Consider the following 17428-nt stretch of genomic DNA (forward strand, 5'->3'; position numbering starts at 1 on the left):
CTCTCCCGCCTGGGACCGGGGTTGACCTGTTGTCCCTGCCGGACTTAGAAAATTTTTCTCTGCCGCCTGGGACCGGGGTTGACCTGTTGTCCCTGCCGGACTTGGAGCCCGAGGAGGGGATCGGCCACCAGGTCAACCTCCGCTGAAAGCGGCCACGGTTTACCTGGTGCCCGGGGACCGAATCGGACACCAGGTCAACCTCCGCTGAAGCGGCCGGGGTTGACCTGCTGTCCCTGCCGGACTTAGAAAATTTTTCTCTCCCCGCCCGGAACCGGGGTTGACCTGTTGTCCCTGAAGGACTTAGAAATTTTTTCTCTCCCCGCCTGGGACCGGGGTTGACCTGCTGTCCCTGCCGGACTTGGAGCCCCAGGAGGGGATCGGCCACCAGGTCAACCTCCGCTGAAAGCGGCCACGGTTTACCTGGTGCCCGGGGACCGAATCGGACACCAGGTCAACCTCTGCTAAAGCGCCCGAGGTTGACCTGGTGCCCGGGGAGCGAATCTGACACCAGGTCAACCTCTGCTAAAGCGCCCGAGGTTGACCTGGTGCCCGGGGAGCGAATCGGACACCAGGTCAACCTCTGCTACGGCGGCCGGGGTTGACCTGCTGTCCCTGCCGGACTTAGAAAATTTTTCTCTCCCCGCCCGGAACCGGGGTTGACCTGTTGTCCCTGCCGGACTTGGAGCCCGAGGAGGGGATCGGCCTCCAGGTCAACCTCCGCTGAAAGCGGCCACGGTTTACCTGGTGCCCGGGGAGCGAATCGGACACCAGGTCAACCTCTGCTAAAGCGGCCGGGGTTGACCTGCTGTCCCTGCCGGACTTGGAGCCCGAGGAGGGGATCGGCCACCAGGTCAACCTCCGCTGAAAGCGGCCACGGTTTACCTGGTGCCCGGGGAGCGAATCGGACACCAGGTCAACCTCTGCTAAAGCGGCCGGGGTTGACCTGCTGTCCCTGCCGGACTTGGAGCCCGAGGAGGGGATCGGCCACCAGGTCAACCTCCGCTGAAAGCGGCCACGGTTTACCTGGTGCCCGGGGACCGAATCGGACACCAGGTCAACCTCCGCTGAAGCGGCCGGGGTTGACCTGCTGTCCCTGCCGGACTTAGAAAATTTTTCTCTCCCCGCCCGGAACCGGGGTTGACCTGTTGTCCCTGCCGGACTTGGAAAATTTTTCTCTCCCGCTCGGAACCGGGGTTGACCTGTTGTCCCTGCAGGACTTAGAAATTTTTTCTCTCCCCGCCTGGGACCGGGGTTGACCTGCTGTCCCTGCCGGACTTGGAGCCCCAGGAGGGGATCGGCCACCAGGTCAACCTCCGCTGAAAGCGGCCACGGTTTACCTGGTGCCCGGGGAGCGAATCGGACACCAGGTCAACCTCTGCTAAAGTGGCCGGGGTTGACCTGCTGTCCCTGCCGGACTTGGAGCCCGAGGAGGGGATCGGCCACCAGGTCAACCTCCGCTGAAAGCGGCCACGGTTTACCTGGTGCCCGGGGAGCGAATCGGACACCAGGTCAACCTCTGCTAAAGCGCCCGAGGTTGACCTGGTGCCCGGGGAGCGAATCGGACACCAGGTCAACCTCCGCTAAAGCGCCCGAGGTTGACCTGGTGCCCGGGGAGCGAATCGGACACCAGGTCAACCTCCGCTAAAGCGCCCGAGGTTGACCTGGTGCCCGGGGAGCGAATCGGACACCAGGTCAACCTCTGCTACGGCGGCCGGGGTTGACCTGCTGTCCCTGCCGGACTTGGAAAATTTCTCTCCCCGCCTCGGACCGGGGTTGACCTGCTGTCCCTACCGGACTTAGAACATTTTTCTCTCCCCGCCCCGGCCCGGGGGTTAACCTCGGGGCACACAGCTTCCCGGGTCTGACGTGCACGTCCTGTCACCTCCCGGGCCCGGCGTCCTCGTCCTCCCTTCCCCTTGGGCCGGCTCGGAGGAAGTTTTCCCTCGGCCCGGCCTCCGGGTTAATTGTTTGGGCCCGGCTGACTGAGGCCAGGCTGCTGACGCTAAAGCCCGGGGAGGCGGGGGCCTACGGCCATACCGGACCGAATGCCCCCGATCTCGTCCGATCTCGGAAGGTAAACCGTCCCGGGCCTGGCTAGTACCTGGATGGGTGACCGCCTGGGAATCCCAGGTGCCGTAGGCAGCTTTTGGCCCCAGCGGGGGTAGAGCGGGGCGTGTGTCTGCCGTGCGGGAGCAGGGAAGCCGTGAGGCCAAGGCGGCGCGACGGTCCTGGGGGGCGCTGAGGCCTTTCCCTCTGCCTGCCTGCGTGTCGGGGGCGGGGGGGCGGGCGAGGAAGCTTAGGCCCTCACCCGGTGCGGTGCGATGGCTTGGGTCGGGTCGGGGAGAGGGAAGAAAGCGTGTGTGGAGCGTTGGTGGGGCAGGTGTGTGTGTGGGAGTGCTGGGTGGGGCAGGCCGTTGAGGCGGTGGCGGTGGTGGTGTTTTTGGTGGGAGTGAGTTGGGGTCAGGTGGGTGTGGGGTCCCCCCCGGGGGGTGGATGGTCTGAGGGTTAAGGCTTGGAACGTGCGTCTTGGGGGACCGTGGGTGGAGGTTGTTGAGAGCGGGGAAGGCCCTGGGTCTCGGTTGTGGACTATTAAGCCCGGTGGAGGGGGACCGTGGGTGGAGGTTGTTGAGAGCGGGGAAGGCCCTGGGTCTCGGTTGTGGACTATTAAGCCCGGTGGAGGGGGACCGTGGGTGGAGGTTGTTGAGAGCGGGGAAGGCCCTGGGTCTCGGTTGTGGACTATTAAGCCCGGTGGAGGGGGACCATGGGTGGAGGTTGTTGAGAGCGGGGAAGGCCCTGGGTCTCGGTTGTGGACTATTAAGCCCGGTGGAGGGGGACCGTGGGTGGAGGTTGTTGAGAGCGGGGAAGGCCCTGGGTCTCGGTTGTGGACTATTAAGCCCGGTGGAGGGGGACTGTGGGTGGAGGTTGTTGAGAGCGGGGAAGGCCCTGGGTCTCGGTTGTGGACTATTGAGCCCGGTGGAGGGGGACCGTGGGTGGAGGTTGTTGAGAGCGGGGAAGGCCCTGGGTCTCGGCTGTGGAGTATTAAGCCCGGTGGAGGGGGACCGTGGGTGGAGGTTGTTGAGAGCGGGGAAGGCCCTGGGTCTCGGTTGTGGACTATTGAGCCCGGTGGAGGGGGACCGTGGGTGGAGGTTGTTGAGAGCGGGGAAGGCCCTGGGTCTCGGTTGTGGACTATTAAGCCCGGTGGAGGGGGACCGTGGGTGGAGGTTGTTGAGAGCGGGGAAGGCCCTGGGTCTCGGTTGTGGACTATTGAGCCCGGTGGAGGGGGACCGTGGGTGGAGGTTGTTGAGAGCGGGGAAGGCCCTGGGTCCCGGTTGTGGACTATTGAGCCCGGTGGAGGGGGACTGTGGGTGGAGGTTGTTGAGAGCGGGGAAGGCCCTGGGTCCCGGTTGTGGAGTATTAAGCCCGGTGTAGGTGTTGCGTACGGTGGATGTAAGGAGGAGGGCGTATGAAGTGATCGAAGAGTGGGCAAGGAAACGGGGGGAAAAATTTGGAGGTGAAGGCGGCCAAAAAAGGGTGCGGTTGACCTGGTGCCCGGGGAGCGAATGGGCCACCAGGTCAACCCCCGCTGAAAGCAGCGGAGGTTGACCTGGTGCCCGGGGAGCGAATCGGACACCAGGTCAACCTCCGCTAAAGCGGCCGGGGTTGACCTGTTGTCCCTGCCGGACTTAGAAAATTTTTCTCTCCCGCCTGGGACCGGGGTTGACCTGTTGTCCCTGCCGGACTTAGAAAATTTTTCTCTGCCGCCTGGGACCGGGGTTGACCTGTTGTCCCTGCCGGACTTGGAGCCCGAGGAGGGGATCGGCCACCAGGTCAACCTCCGCTGAAAGCGGCCACGGTTTACCTGGTGCCCGGGGACCGAATCGGACACCAGGTCAACCTCCGCTGAAGCGGCCGGGGTTGACCTGCTGTCCCTGCCGGACTTAGAAAATTTTTCTCTCCCCGCCCGGAACCGGGGTTGACCTGTTGTCCCTGAAGGACTTAGAAATTTTTTCTCTCCCCGCCTGGGACCGGGGTTGACCTGCTGTCCCTGCCGGACTTGGAGCCCCAGGAGGGGATCGGCCACCAGGTCAACCTCCGCTGAAAGCGGCCACGGTTTACCTGGTGCCCGGGGACCGAATCGGACACCAGGTCAACCTCTGCTAAAGCGCCCGAGGTTGACCTGGTGCCCGGGGAGCGAATCTGACACCAGGTCAACCTCTGCTAAAGCGCCCGAGGTTGACCTGGTGCCCGGGGAGCGAATCGGACACCAGGTCAACCTCTGCTACGGCGGCCGGGGTTGACCTGCTGTCCCTGCCGGACTTAGAAAATTTTTCTCTCCCCGCCCGGAACCGGGGTTGACCTGTTGTCCCTGCCGGACTTGGAGCCCGAGGAGGGGATCGGCCTCCAGGTCAACCTCCGCTGAAAGCGGCCACGGTTTACCTGGTGCCCGGGGAGCGAATCGGACACCAGGTCAACCTCTGCTAAAGCGGCCGGGGTTGACCTGCTGTCCCTGCCGGACTTGGAGCCCGAGGAGGGGATCGGCCACCAGGTCAACCTCCGCTGAAAGCGGCCACGGTTTACCTGGTGCCCGGGGAGCGAATCGGACACCAGGTCAACCTCTGCTAAAGCGGCCGGGGTTGACCTGCTGTCCCTGCCGGACTTGGAGCCCGAGGAGGGGATCGGCCACCAGGTCAACCTCCGCTGAAAGCGGCCACGGTTTACCTGGTGCCCGGGGACCGAATCGGACACCAGGTCAACCTCCGCTGAAGCGGCCGGGGTTGACCTGCTGTCCCTGCCGGACTTAGAAAATTTTTCTCTCCCCGCCCGGAACCGGGGTTGACCTGTTGTCCCTGCCGGACTTGGAAAATTTTTCTCTCCCGCTCGGAACCGGGGTTGACCTGTTGTCCCTGCAGGACTTAGAAATTTTTTCTCTCCCCGCCTGGGACCGGGGTTGACCTGCTGTCCCTGCCGGACTTGGAGCCCCAGGAGGGGATCGGCCACCAGGTCAACCTCCGCTGAAAGCGGCCACGGTTTACCTGGTGCCCGGGGAGCGAATCGGACACCAGGTCAACCTCTGCTAAAGTGGCCGGGGTTGACCTGCTGTCCCTGCCGGACTTGGAGCCCGAGGAGGGGATCGGCCACCAGGTCAACCTCCGCTGAAAGCGGCCACGGTTTACCTGGTGCCCGGGGAGCGAATCGGACACCAGGTCAACCTCTGCTAAAGCGCCCGAGGTTGACCTGGTGCCCGGGGAGCGAATCGGACACCAGGTCAACCTCCGCTAAAGCGCCCGAGGTTGACCTGGTGCCCGGGGAGCGAATCGGACACCAGGTCAACCTCCGCTAAAGCGCCCGAGGTTGACCTGGTGCCCGGGGAGCGAATCGGACACCAGGTCAACCTCTGCTACGGCGGCCGGGGTTGACCTGCTGTCCCTGCCGGACTTGGAAAATTTCTCTCCCCGCCTCGGACCGGGGTTGACCTGCTGTCCCTACCGGACTTAGAACATTTTTCTCTCCCCGCCCCGGCCCGGGGGTTAACCTCGGGGCACACAGCTTCCCGGGTCTGACGTGCACGTCCTGTCACCTCCCGGGCCCGGCGTCCTCGTCCTCCCTTCCCCTTGGGCCGGCTCGGAGGAAGTTTTCCCTCGGCCCGGCCTCCGGGTTAATTGTTTGGGCCCGGCTGACTGAGGCCAGGCTGCTGACGCTAAAGCCCGGGGAGGCGGGGGCCTACGGCCATACCGGACCGAATGCCCCCGATCTCGTCCGATCTCGGAAGGTAAACCGTCCCGGGCCTGGCTAGTACCTGGATGGGTGACCGCCTGGGAATCCCAGGTGCCGTAGGCAGCTTTTGGCCCCAGCGGGGGTAGAGCGGGGCGTGTGTCTGCCGTGCGGGAGCAGGGAAGCCGTGAGGCCAAGGCGGCGCGACGGTCCTGGGGGGCGCTGAGGCCTTTCCCTCTGCCTGCCTGCGTGTCGGGGGCGGGGGGGCGGGCGAGGAAGCTTAGGCCCTCACCCGGTGCGGTGCGATGGCTTGGGTCGGGTCGGGGAGAGGGAAGAAAGCGTGTGTGGAGCGTTGGTGGGGCAGGTGTGTGTGTGGGAGTGCTGGGTGGGGCAGGCCGTTGAGGCGGTGGCGGTGGTGGTGTTTTTGGTGGGAGTGAGTTGGGGTCAGGTGGGTGTGGGGTCCCCCCCGGGGGGTGGATGGTCTGAGGGTTAAGGCTTGGAACGTGCGTCTTGGGGGACCGTGGGTGGAGGTTGTTGAGAGCGGGGAAGGCCCTGGGTCTCGGTTGTGGACTATTAAGCCCGGTGGAGGGGGACCGTGGGTGGAGGTTGTTGAGAGCGGGGAAGGCCCTGGGTCTCGGTTGTGGACTATTAAGCCCGGTGGAGGGGGACCGTGGGTGGAGGTTGTTGAGAGCGGGGAAGGCCCTGGGTCTCGGTTGTGGACTATTAAGCCCGGTGGAGGGGGACCATGGGTGGAGGTTGTTGAGAGCGGGGAAGGCCCTGGGTCTCGGTTGTGGACTATTAAGCCCGGTGGAGGGGGACCGTGGGTGGAGGTTGTTGAGAGCGGGGAAGGCCCTGGGTCTCGGTTGTGGACTATTAAGCCCGGTGGAGGGGGACTGTGGGTGGAGGTTGTTGAGAGCGGGGAAGGCCCTGGGTCTCGGTTGTGGACTATTGAGCCCGGTGGAGGGGGACCGTGGGTGGAGGTTGTTGAGAGCGGGGAAGGCCCTGGGTCTCGGCTGTGGAGTATTAAGCCCGGTGGAGGGGGACCGTGGGTGGAGGTTGTTGAGAGCGGGGAAGGCCCTGGGTCTCGGTTGTGGACTATTGAGCCCGGTGGAGGGGGACCGTGGGTGGAGGTTGTTGAGAGCGGGGAAGGCCCTGGGTCTCGGTTGTGGACTATTAAGCCCGGTGGAGGGGGACCGTGGGTGGAGGTTGTTGAGAGCGGGGAAGGCCCTGGGTCTCGGTTGTGGACTATTGAGCCCGGTGGAGGGGGACCGTGGGTGGAGGTTGTTGAGAGCGGGGAAGGCCCTGGGTCCCGGTTGTGGACTATTGAGCCCGGTGGAGGGGGACTGTGGGTGGAGGTTGTTGAGAGCGGGGAAGGCCCTGGGTCCCGGTTGTGGAGTATTAAGCCCGGTGTAGGTGTTGCGTACGGTGGATGTAAGGAGGAGGGCGTATGAAGTGATCGAAGAGTGGGCAAGGAAACGGGGGGAAAAATTTGGAGGTGAAGGCGGCCAAAAAAGGGTGCGGTTGACCTGGTGCCCGGGGAGCGAATGGGCCACCAGGTCAACCCCCGCTGAAAGCAGCGGAGGTTGACCTGGTGCCCGGGGAGCGAATCGGACACCAGGTCAACCTCCGCTAAAGCGGCCGGGGTTGACCTGTTGTCCCTGCCGGACTTAGAAAATTTTTCTCTGCCGCCTGGGACCGGGGTTGACCTGTTGTCCCTGCCGGACTTGGAGCCCGAGGAGGGGATCGGCCACCAGGTCAACCTCCGCTGAAAGCGGCCACGGTTTACCTGGTGCCCGGGGACCGAATCGGACACCAGGTCAACCTCCGCTGAAGCGGCCGGGGTTGACCTGCTGTCCCTGCCGGACTTAGAAAATTTTTCTCTCCCCGCCCGGAACCGGGGTTGACCTGTTGTCCCTGAAGGACTTAGAAATTTTTTCTCTCCCCGCCTGGGACCGGGGTTGACCTGCTGTCCCTGCCGGACTTGGAGCCCCAGGAGGGGATCGGCCACCAGGTCAACCTCCGCTGAAAGCGGCCACGGTTTACCTGGTGCCCGGGGACCGAATCGGACACCAGGTCAACCTCTGCTAAAGCGCCCGAGGTTGACCTGGTGCCCGGGGAGCGAATCTGACACCAGGTCAACCTCTGCTAAAGCGCCCGAGGTTGACCTGGTGCCCGGGGAGCGAATCGGACACCAGGTCAACCTCTGCTACGGCGGCCGGGGTTGACCTGCTGTCCCTGCCGGACTTAGAAAATTTTTCTCTCCCCGCCCGGAACCGGGGTTGACCTGTTGTCCCTGCCGGACTTGGAGCCCGAGGAGGGGATCGGCCTCCAGGTCAACCTCCGCTGAAAGCGGCCACGGTTTACCTGGTGCCCGGGGAGCGAATCGGACACCAGGTCAACCTCTGCTAAAGCGGCCGGGGTTGACCTGCTGTCCCTGCCGGACTTGGAGCCCGAGGAGGGGATCGGCCACCAGGTCAACCTCCGCTGAAAGCGGCCACGGTTTACCTGGTGCCCGGGGAGCGAATCGGACACCAGGTCAACCTCTGCTAAAGCGGCCGGGGTTGACCTGCTGTCCCTGCCGGACTTGGAGCCCGAGGAGGGGATCGGCCACCAGGTCAACCTCCGCTGAAAGCGGCCACGGTTTACCTGGTGCCCGGGGACCGAATCGGACACCAGGTCAACCTCCGCTGAAGCGGCCGGGGTTGACCTGCTGTCCCTGCCGGACTTAGAAAATTTTTCTCTCCCCGCCCGGAACCGGGGTTGACCTGTTGTCCCTGCCGGACTTGGAAAATTTTTCTCTCCCGCTCGGAACCGGGGTTGACCTGTTGTCCCTGCAGGACTTAGAAATTTTTTCTCTCCCCGCCTGGGACCGGGGTTGACCTGCTGTCCCTGCCGGACTTGGAGCCCCAGGAGGGGATCGGCCACCAGGTCAACCTCCGCTGAAAGCGGCCACGGTTTACCTGGTGCCCGGGGAGCGAATCGGACACCAGGTCAACCTCTGCTAAAGTGGCCGGGGTTGACCTGCTGTCCCTGCCGGACTTGGAGCCCGAGGAGGGGATCGGCCACCAGGTCAACCTCCGCTGAAAGCGGCCACGGTTTACCTGGTGCCCGGGGAGCGAATCGGACACCAGGTCAACCTCTGCTAAAGCGCCCGAGGTTGACCTGGTGCCCGGGGAGCGAATCGGACACCAGGTCAACCTCCGCTAAAGCGCCCGAGGTTGACCTGGTGCACGGGGAGCGAATCGGACACCAGGTCAACCTCCGCTAAAGCGCCCGAGGTTGACCTGGTGCCCGGGGAGCGAATCGGACACCAGGTCAACCTCTGCTACGGCGGCCGGGGTTGACCTGCTGTCCCTGCCGGACTTGGAAAATTTCTCTCCCCGCCTCGGACCGGGGTTGACCTGCTGTCCCTACCGGACTTAGAACATTTTTCTCTCCCCGCCCCGGCCCGGGGGTTAACCTCGGGGCACACAGCTTCCCGGGTCTGACGTGCACGTCCTGTCACCTCCCGGGCCCGGCGTCCTCGTCCTCCCTTCCCCTTGGGCCGGCTCGGAGGAAGTTTTCCCTCGGCCCGGCCTCCGGGTTAATTGTTTGGGCCCGGCTGACTGAGGCCAGGCTGCTGACGCTAAAGCCCGGGGAGGCGGGGGCCTACGGCCATACCGGACCGAATGCCCCCGATCTCGTCCGATCTCGGAAGGTAAACCGTCCCGGGCCTGGCTAGTACCTGGATGGGTGACCGCCTGGGAATCCCAGGTGCCGTAGGCAGCTTTTGGCCCCAGCGGGGGTAGAGCGGGGCGTGTGTCTGCCGTGCGGGAGCAGGGAAGCCGTGAGGCCAAGGCGGCGCGACGGTCCTGGGGGGCGCTGAGGCCTTTCCCTCTGCCTGCCTGCGTGTCGGGGGCGGGGGGGCGGGCGAGGAAGCTTAGGCCCTCACCCGGTGCGGTGCGATGGCTTGGGTCGGGTCGGGGAGAGGGAAGAAAGCGTGTGTGGAGCGTTGGTGGGGCAGGTGTGTGTGTGGGAGTGCTGGGTGGGGCAGGCCGTTGAGGCGGTGGCGGTGGTGGTGTTTTTGGTGGGAGTGAGTTGGGGTCAGGTGGGTGTGGGGTCCCCCCCGGGGGGTGGATGGTCTGAGGGTTAAGGCTTGGAACGTGCGTCTTGGGGGACCGTGGGTGGAGGTTGTTGAGAGCGGGGAAGGCCCTGGGTCTCGGTTGTGGACTATTAAGCCCGGTGGAGGGGGACCGTGGGTGGAGGTTGTTGAGAGCGGGGAAGGCCCTGGGTCTCGGTTGTGGACTATTAAGCCCGGTGGAGGGGGACCGTGGGTGGAGGTTGTTGAGAGCGGGGAAGGCCCTGGGTCTCGGTTGTGGACTATTAAGCCCGGTGGAGGGGGACCATGGGTGGAGGTTGTTGAGAGCGGGGAAGGCCCTGGGTCTCGGTTGTGGACTATTAAGCCCGGTGGAGGGGGACCGTGGGTGGAGGTTGTTGAGAGCGGGGAAGGCCCTGGGTCTCGGTTGTGGACTATTAAGCCCGGTGGAGGGGGACTGTGGGTGGAGGTTGTTGAGAGCGGGGAAGGCCCTGGGTCTCGGTTGTGGACTATTGAGCCCGGTGGAGGGGGACCGTGGGTGGAGGTTGTTGAGAGCGGGGAAGGCCCTGGGTCTCGGCTGTGGAGTATTAAGCCCGGTGGAGGGGGACCGTGGGTGGAGGTTGTTGAGAGCGGGGAAGGCCCTGGGTCTCGGTTGTGGACTATTGAGCCCGGTGGAGGGGGACCGTGGGTGGAGGTTGTTGAGAGCGGGGAAGGCCCTGGGTCTCGGTTGTGGACTATTAAGCCCGGTGGAGGGGGACCGTGGGTGGAGGTTGTTGAGAGCGGGGAAGGCCCTGGGTCTCGGTTGTGGACTATTAAGCCCGGTGGAGGGGGACCATGGGTGGAGGTTGTTGAGAGCGGGGAAGGCCCTGGGTCTCGGTTGTGGACTATTAAGCCCGGTGGAGGGGGACCGTGGGTGGAGGTTGTTGAGAGCGGGGAAGGCCCTGGGTCTCGGTTGTGGACTATTAAGCCCGGTGGAGGGGGACTGTGGGTGGAGGTTGTTGAGAGCGGGGAAGGCCCTGGGTCTCGGTTGTGGACTATTGAGCCCGGTGGAGGGGGACCGTGGGTGGAGGTTGTTGAGAGCGGGGAAGGCCCTGGGTCTCGGCTGTGGAGTATTAAGCCCGGTGGAGGGGGACCGTGGGTGGAGGTTGTTGAGAGCGGGGAAGGCCCTGGGTCTCGGTTGTGGACTATTGAGCCCGGTGGAGGGGGACCGTGGGTGGAGGTTGTTGAGAGCGGGGAAGGCCCTGGGTCTCGGTTGTGGACTATTAAGCCCGGTGGAGGGGGACCGTGGGTGGAGGTTGTTGAGAGCGGGGAAGGCCCTGGGTCTCGGTTGTGGACTATTGAGCCCGGTGGAGGGGGACCGTGGGTGGAGGTTGTTGAGAGCGGGGAAGGCCCTGGGTCCCGGTTGTGGACTATTGAGCCCGGTGGAGGGGGACTGTGGGTGGAGGTTGTTGAGAGCGGGGAAGGCCCTGGGTCCCGGTTGTGGAGTATTAAGCCCGGTGTAGGTGTTGCGTACGGTGGATGTAAGGAGGAGGGCGTATGAAGTGATCGAAGAGTGGGCAAGGAAACGGGGGGAAAAATTTGGAGGTGAAGGCGGCCAAAAAAGGGTGCGGTTGACCTGGTGCCCGGGGAGCGAATGGGCCACCAGGTCAACCCCCGCTGAAAGCAGCGGAGGTTGACCTGGTGCCCGGGGAGCGAATCGGACACCAGGTCAACCTCCGCTAAAGCGGCCGGGGTTGACCTGTTGTCCCTGCCGGACTTAGAAAATTTTTCTCTCCCGCCTGGGACCGGGGTTGACCTGTTGTCCCTGCCGGACTTCGAAAATTTTTCTCTGCCGCCTGGGACCGGGGTTGACCTGTTGTCCCTGCCGGACTTGGAGCCCGAGGAGGGGATCGGCCACCAGGTCAACCTCCGCTGAAAGCGGCCACGGTTTACCTGGTGCCCGGGGACCGAATCGGACACCAGGTCAACCTCCGCTGAAGCGGCCGGGGTTGACCTGCTGTCCCTGCCGGACTTAGAAAATTTTTCTCTCCCCGCCCGGAACCGGGGTTGACCTGTTGTCCCTGAAGGACTTAGAAATTTTTTCTCTCCCCGCCTGGGACCGGGGTTGACCTGCTGTCCCTGCCGGACTTGGAGCCCCAGGAGGGGATCGGCCACCAGGTCAACCTCCGCTGAAAGCGGCCACGGTTTACCTGGTGCCCGGGGACCGAATCGGACACCAGGTCAACCTCTGCTAAAGCGCCCGAGGTTGACCTGGTGCCCGGGGAGCGAATCTGACACCAGGTCAACCTCTGCTAAAGCGCCCGAGGTTGACCTGGTGCCCGGGGAGCGAATCGGACACCAGGTCAACCTCTGCTACGGCGGCCGGGGTTGACCTGCTGTCCCTGCCGGACTTAGAAAATTTTTCTCTCCCCGCCCGGAACCGGGGTTGACCTGTTGTCCCTGCCGGACTTGGAGCCCGAGGAGGGGATCGGCCTCCAGGTCAACCTCCGCTGAAAGCGGCCACGGTTTACCTGGTGCCCGGGGAGCGAATCGGACACCAGGTCAACCTCTGCTAAAGCGGCCGGGGTTGACCTGCTGTCCCTGCCGGACTTGGAGCCCGAGGAGGGGATCGGCCACCAGGTCAACCTCCGCTGAAAGCGGCCACGGTTTACCTGGTGCCCGGGGAGCGAATCGGACACCAGGTCAACCTCTGCTAAAGCGGCCGGGGTTGACCTGCTGTCCCTGCCGGACTTGGAGCCCGAGGAGGGGATCGGCCACCAGGTCAACCTCCGCTGAAAGCGGCCACGGTTTACCTGGTGCCCGGGGACCGAATCGGACACCAGGTCAACCTCCGCTGAAGCGGCCGGGGTTGACCTGCTGTCCCTGCCGGACTTAGAAAATTTTTCTCTCCCCGCCCGGAACCGGGGTTGACCTGTTGTCCCTGCCGGACTTGGAAAATTTTTCTCTCCCGCTCGGAACCGGGGTTGACCTGTTGTCCCTGCAGGACTTAGAAATTTTTTCTCTCCCCGCCTGGGACCGGGGTTGACCTGCTGTCCCTGCCGGACTTGGAGCCCCAGGAGGGGATCGGCCACCAGGTCAACCTCCGCTGAAAGCGGCCACGGTTTACCTGGTGCCCGGGGAGCGAATCGGACACCAGGTCAACCTCTGCTAAAGTGGCCGGGGTTGACCTGCTGTCCCTGCCGGACTTGGAGCCCGAGGAGGGGATCGGCCACCAGGTCAACCTCCGCTGAAAGCGGCCACGGTTTACCTGGTGCCCGGGGAGCGAATCGGACACCAGGTCAACCTCTGCTAAAGCGCCCGAGGTTGACCTGGTGCCCGGGGAGCGAATCGGACACCAGGTCAACCTCCGCTAAAGCGCCCGAGGTTGACCTGGTGCCCGGGGAGCGAATCGGACACCAGGTCAACCTCCGCTAAAGCGCCCGAGGTTGACCTGGTGCCCGGGGAGCGAATCGGACACCAGGTCAACCTCTGCTACGGCGGCCGGGGTTGACCTGCTGTCCCTGCCGGACTTGGAAAATTTCTCTCCCCGCCTCGGACCGGGGTTGACCTGCTGTCCCTACCGGACTTAGAACATTTTTCTCTCCCCGCCCCGGCCCGGGGGTTAACCTCGGGGCACACAGCTTCCCGGGTCTGACGTGCACGTCCTGTCACCTCCCGGGCCCGGCGTCCTCGTCCTCCCTTCCCCTTGGGCCGGCTCGGAGGAAGTTTTCCCTCGGCCCGGCCTCCGGGTTAATTGTTTGGGCCCGGCTGACTGAGGCCAGGCTGCTGACGCTAAAGCCCGGGGAGGCGGGGGCCTACGGCCATACCGGACCGAATGCCCCCGATCTCGTCCGATCTCGGAAGGTAAACCGTCCCGGGCCTGGCTAGTACCTGGATGGGTGACCGCCTGGGAATCCCAGGTGCCGTAGGCAGCTTTTGGCCCCAGCGGGGGTAGAGCGGGGCGTGTGTCTGCCGTGCGGGAGCAGGGAAGCCGTGAGGCCAAGGCGGCGCGACGGTCCTGGGGGGCGCTGAGGCCTTTCCCTCTGCCTGCCTGCGTGTCGGGGGCGGGGGGGCGGGCGAGGAAGCTTAGGCCCTCACCCGGTGCGGTGCGATGGCTTGGGTCGGGTCGGGGAGAGGGAAGAAAGCGTGTGTGGAGCGTTGGTGGGGCAGGTGTGTGTGTGGGAGTGCTGGGTGGGGCAGGCCGTTGAGGCGGTGGCGGTGGTGGTGTTTTTGGTGGGAGTGAGTTGGGGTCAGGTGGGTGTGGGGTCCCCCCCGGGGGGTGGATGGTCTGAGGGTTAAGGCTTGGAACGTGCGTCTTGGGGGACCGTGGGTGGAGGTTGTTGAGAGCGGGGAAGGCCCTGGGTCTCGGTTGTGGACTATTAAGCCCGGTGGAGGGGGACCGTGGGTGGAGGTTGTTGAGAGCGGGGAAGGCCCTGGGTCTCGGTTGTGGACTATTAAGCCCGGTGGAGGGGGACCGTGGGTGGAGGTTGTTGAGAGCGGGGAAGGCCCTGGGTCTCGGTTGTGGACTATTAAGCCCGGTGGAGGGGGACCATGGGTGGAGGTTGTTGAGAGCGGGGAAGGCCCTGGGTCTCGGTTGTGGACTATTAAGCCCGGTGGAGGGGGACCGTGGGTGGAGGTTGTTGAGAGCGGGGAAGGCCCTGGGTCTCGGTTGTGGACTATTAAGCCCGGTGGAGGGGGACTGTGGGTGGAGGTTGTTGAGAGCGGGGAAGGCCCTGGGTCTCGGTTGTGGACTATTGAGCCCGGTGGAGGGGGACCGTGGGTGGAGGTTGTTGAGAGCGGGGAAGGCCCTGGGTCTCGGCTGTGGAGTATTAAGCCCGGTGGAGGGGGACCGTGGGTGGAGGTTGTTGAGAGCGGGGAAGGCCCTGGGTCTCGGTTGTGGACTATTGAGCCCGGTGGAGGGGGACCGTGGGTGGAGGTTGTTGAGAGCGGGGAAGGCCCTGGGTCTCGGTTGTGGACTATTAAGCCCGGTGGAGGGGGACCGTGGGTGGAGGTTGTTGAGAGCGGGGAAGGCCCTGGGTCTCGGTTGTGGACTATTGAGCCCGGTGGAGGGGGACCGTGGGTGGAGGTTGTTGAGAGCGGGGAAGGCCCTGGGTCCCGGTTGTGGACTATTGAGCCCGGTGGAGGGGGACTGTGGGTGGAGGTTGTTGAGAGCGGGGAAGGCCCTGGGTCCCGGTTGTGGAGTATTAAGCCCGGTGTAGGTGTTGCGTACGGTGGATGTAAGGAGGAGGGCGTATGAAGTGATCGAAGAGTGGGCAAGGAAACGGGGGGAAAAATTTGGAGGTGAAGGCGGCCAAAAAAGGGTGCGGTTGACCTGGTGCCCGGGGAGCGAATGGGCCACCAGGTCAACCCCCGCTGAAAGCAGCGGAGGTTGACCTGGTGCCCGGGGAGCGAATCGGACACCAGGTCAACCTCCGCTAAAGCGGCCGGGGTTGACCTGTTGTCCCTGCCGGACTTAGAAAATTTTTCTCTCCCGCCTGGGACCGGGGTTGACCTGTTGTCCCTGCCGGACTTAGAAAATTTTTCTCTCCCGCCTGGGACCGGGGTTGACCTGTTGTCCCTGCAGGACTTGGAGCCCCAGGAGGGGATCGGCCACCAGGTCAACCTCCGCTGAAAGCGGCCACGGTTTACCTGGTGCCCGGGGACCGAATCGGACACCAGGTCAACCTCCGCTGAAGCGGCCGGGGTTGACCTGCTGTCCCTGCCGGACTTAGAAAATTTTTCTCTCCCCGCCTGGGACCGGGGTTGACCTGCTGTCCCTGCCGGACTTGGAGCCCGAGGAGGGTTCGGCCACCAGGTCAACCTCCGCTGAAAGCGGCCACGGTTTACCTGGTGCCCGGGGACCGAATCGGACACCAGGTCAACCTCCGCTGTAGCGGCCGGGGTTGACCTGCTGTCCCTGCCGGACTTAGAAAATTTTTCTCTCCCGCCCGGTACCGGGGTTGACCTGTTGTCCCTGCCGGACTTAGAAAATTTTTCTCTCCAGCCTGGGACCGGGGTTGACCTGTTGTCCCTGCCGGACTTAGAAAATTTTTCTCTCCCGCCTGGGACCGGGGTTGACCTGTTGTCCCTGCAGGACTTAGAAATTTTTTCTCTCCCCGCCTGGGACCGTGGTTGACCTGCTGTCCCTGCAGGACTTGGAGCCCCAGGAGGGGATCGGCCACCAGGTCAACCTCCGCTGAAAGCGGCCACGGTTTACCTGGTGCCCGGGGACCGAATCGGACACCAGGTCAACCTCCGCTGAAGCGGCCGGGGTTGACCTGCTGTCCCTGCCGGACTTAGAAAATTTTTCTCTCCCCGCCTGGGACCGGGGTTGACCTGCTGTCCCTGCCGGACTTGGAGCCCGAGGAGGGTTCGGCCACCAGGTCAACCTCCGCTGAAAGCGGCCACGGTTTACCTGGTGCCCGGGGACCGAATCGGACACCAGGTCAACCTCCGCTGAAGCGGCCGGGGTTGACCTGCTGTCCCTGCCGGACTTAGAAAATTTTTCTCTCCCCGCCCGGAACCGGGGTTGACCTGTTGTCCCTGCCGGACTTGGAAAATTTTTCTCTCCCGCTCGGAACCGGGGTTGACCTGTTGTCCCTGCAGGACTTAGAAATTTTTTCTCTCCCCGCCTGGGACCGGGGTTGACCTGCTGTCCCTGCCGGACTTGGAGCCCCAGGAGGGGATCGGCCACCAGGTCAACCTCCGCTGAAAGCGGCCACGGTTTACCTGGTGCCCGGGGAGCGAATCGGACACCAGGTCAACCTCTGCTAAAGTGGCCGGGGTTGACCTGCTGTCCCTGCCGGACTTGGAGCCCGAGGAGGGGATCGGCCACCAGGTCAACCTCCGCTGAAAGCGGCCACGGTTTACCTGGTGCCCGGGGAGCGAATCGGACACCAGGTCAACCTCTGCTAAAGCGCCCGAGGTTGACCTGGTGCCCGGGGAGCGAATCGGACACCAGGTCAACCTCTGCTAAAGCGCCCGAGGTTGACCTGGTGCCCGGGGAGCGAATCGGACACCAGGTCAACCTCCGCTAAAGCGCCCGAGGTTGACCTGGTGCCCGGGGAGCGAATCGGACACCAGGTCAACCTCTGCTACGGCGGCCGGGGTTGACCTGCTGTCCCTGCCGGACTTGGAAAATTTCTCTCCCCGCCTCGGACCGGGGTTGACCTGCTGTCCCTACCGGACTTAGAACATTTTTCTCTCCCCGCCCCGGCCCGGGGGTTAACCTCGGGGCACACAGCTTCCCGGGTCTGACGTGCACGTCCTGTCACCTCCCGGGCCCGGCGTCCTCGTCCTCCCTTCCCCTTGGGCCGGCTCGGAGGAAGTTTTCCCTCGGCCCGGCCTCCGGGTTAATTGTTTGGGCCCGGCTGACTGAGGCCAGGCTGCTGACGCTAAAGCCCGGGGAGGCGGGGGCCTACGGCCATACCGGACCGAATGCCCCCGATCTCGTCCGATCTCGGAAGGTAAACCGTCCCGGGCCTGGCTAGTACCTGGATGGGTGACCGCCTGGGAATCCCAGGTGCCGTAGGCAGCTTTTGGCCCCAGCGGGGGTAGAGCGGGGCGTGTGTCTGCCGTGCGGGAGCAGGGAAGCCGTGAGGCCAAGGCGGCGCGACGGTCCTGGGGGGCGCTGAGGCCTTTCCCTCTGCCTGCCTGCGTGTC

General features: G+C 64.4%; 5 non-coding genes across 5 annotated transcripts; all 5 read left to right on the forward strand.

Annotated features, from left to right (window-relative positions):
• Window positions 1-2023: 2023 nt before the first annotated feature.
• LOC142009810 (5S ribosomal RNA) lies at window positions 2024-2142 on the forward strand. The gene has a single exon (XR_012644588.1). It is a non-coding gene; the product is annotated as a 5S ribosomal RNA (ribosomal RNA).
• Window positions 2143-5719: 3577 nt separating this feature from the next.
• LOC142009811 (5S ribosomal RNA) lies at window positions 5720-5838 on the forward strand. The gene has a single exon (XR_012644589.1). It is a non-coding gene; the product is annotated as a 5S ribosomal RNA (ribosomal RNA).
• Window positions 5839-9358: 3520 nt separating this feature from the next.
• LOC142009812 (5S ribosomal RNA) lies at window positions 9359-9477 on the forward strand. Its single transcript, XR_012644590.1, has one exon. It is a non-coding gene; the product is annotated as a 5S ribosomal RNA (ribosomal RNA).
• A 4102-nt stretch (window positions 9478-13579) lies between these two features.
• On the forward strand, window positions 13580-13698 carry LOC142009814 (5S ribosomal RNA). Its single transcript, XR_012644592.1, has one exon. It is a non-coding gene; the product is annotated as a 5S ribosomal RNA (ribosomal RNA).
• A 3483-nt stretch (window positions 13699-17181) lies between these two features.
• Window positions 17182-17300, forward strand: LOC142009815 (5S ribosomal RNA). Its single transcript, XR_012644593.1, has one exon. It is a non-coding gene; the product is annotated as a 5S ribosomal RNA (ribosomal RNA).
• The last annotated feature ends 128 nt before the right edge of the window (window positions 17301-17428 follow it).

The sequence above is a fragment of the Carettochelys insculpta genome, chromosome 2, assembly GCF_033958435.1.
Source record: "Carettochelys insculpta isolate YL-2023 chromosome 2, ASM3395843v1, whole genome shotgun sequence".
Lineage (NCBI taxonomy): Eukaryota > Metazoa > Chordata > Testudines > Carettochelyidae > Carettochelys > Carettochelys insculpta.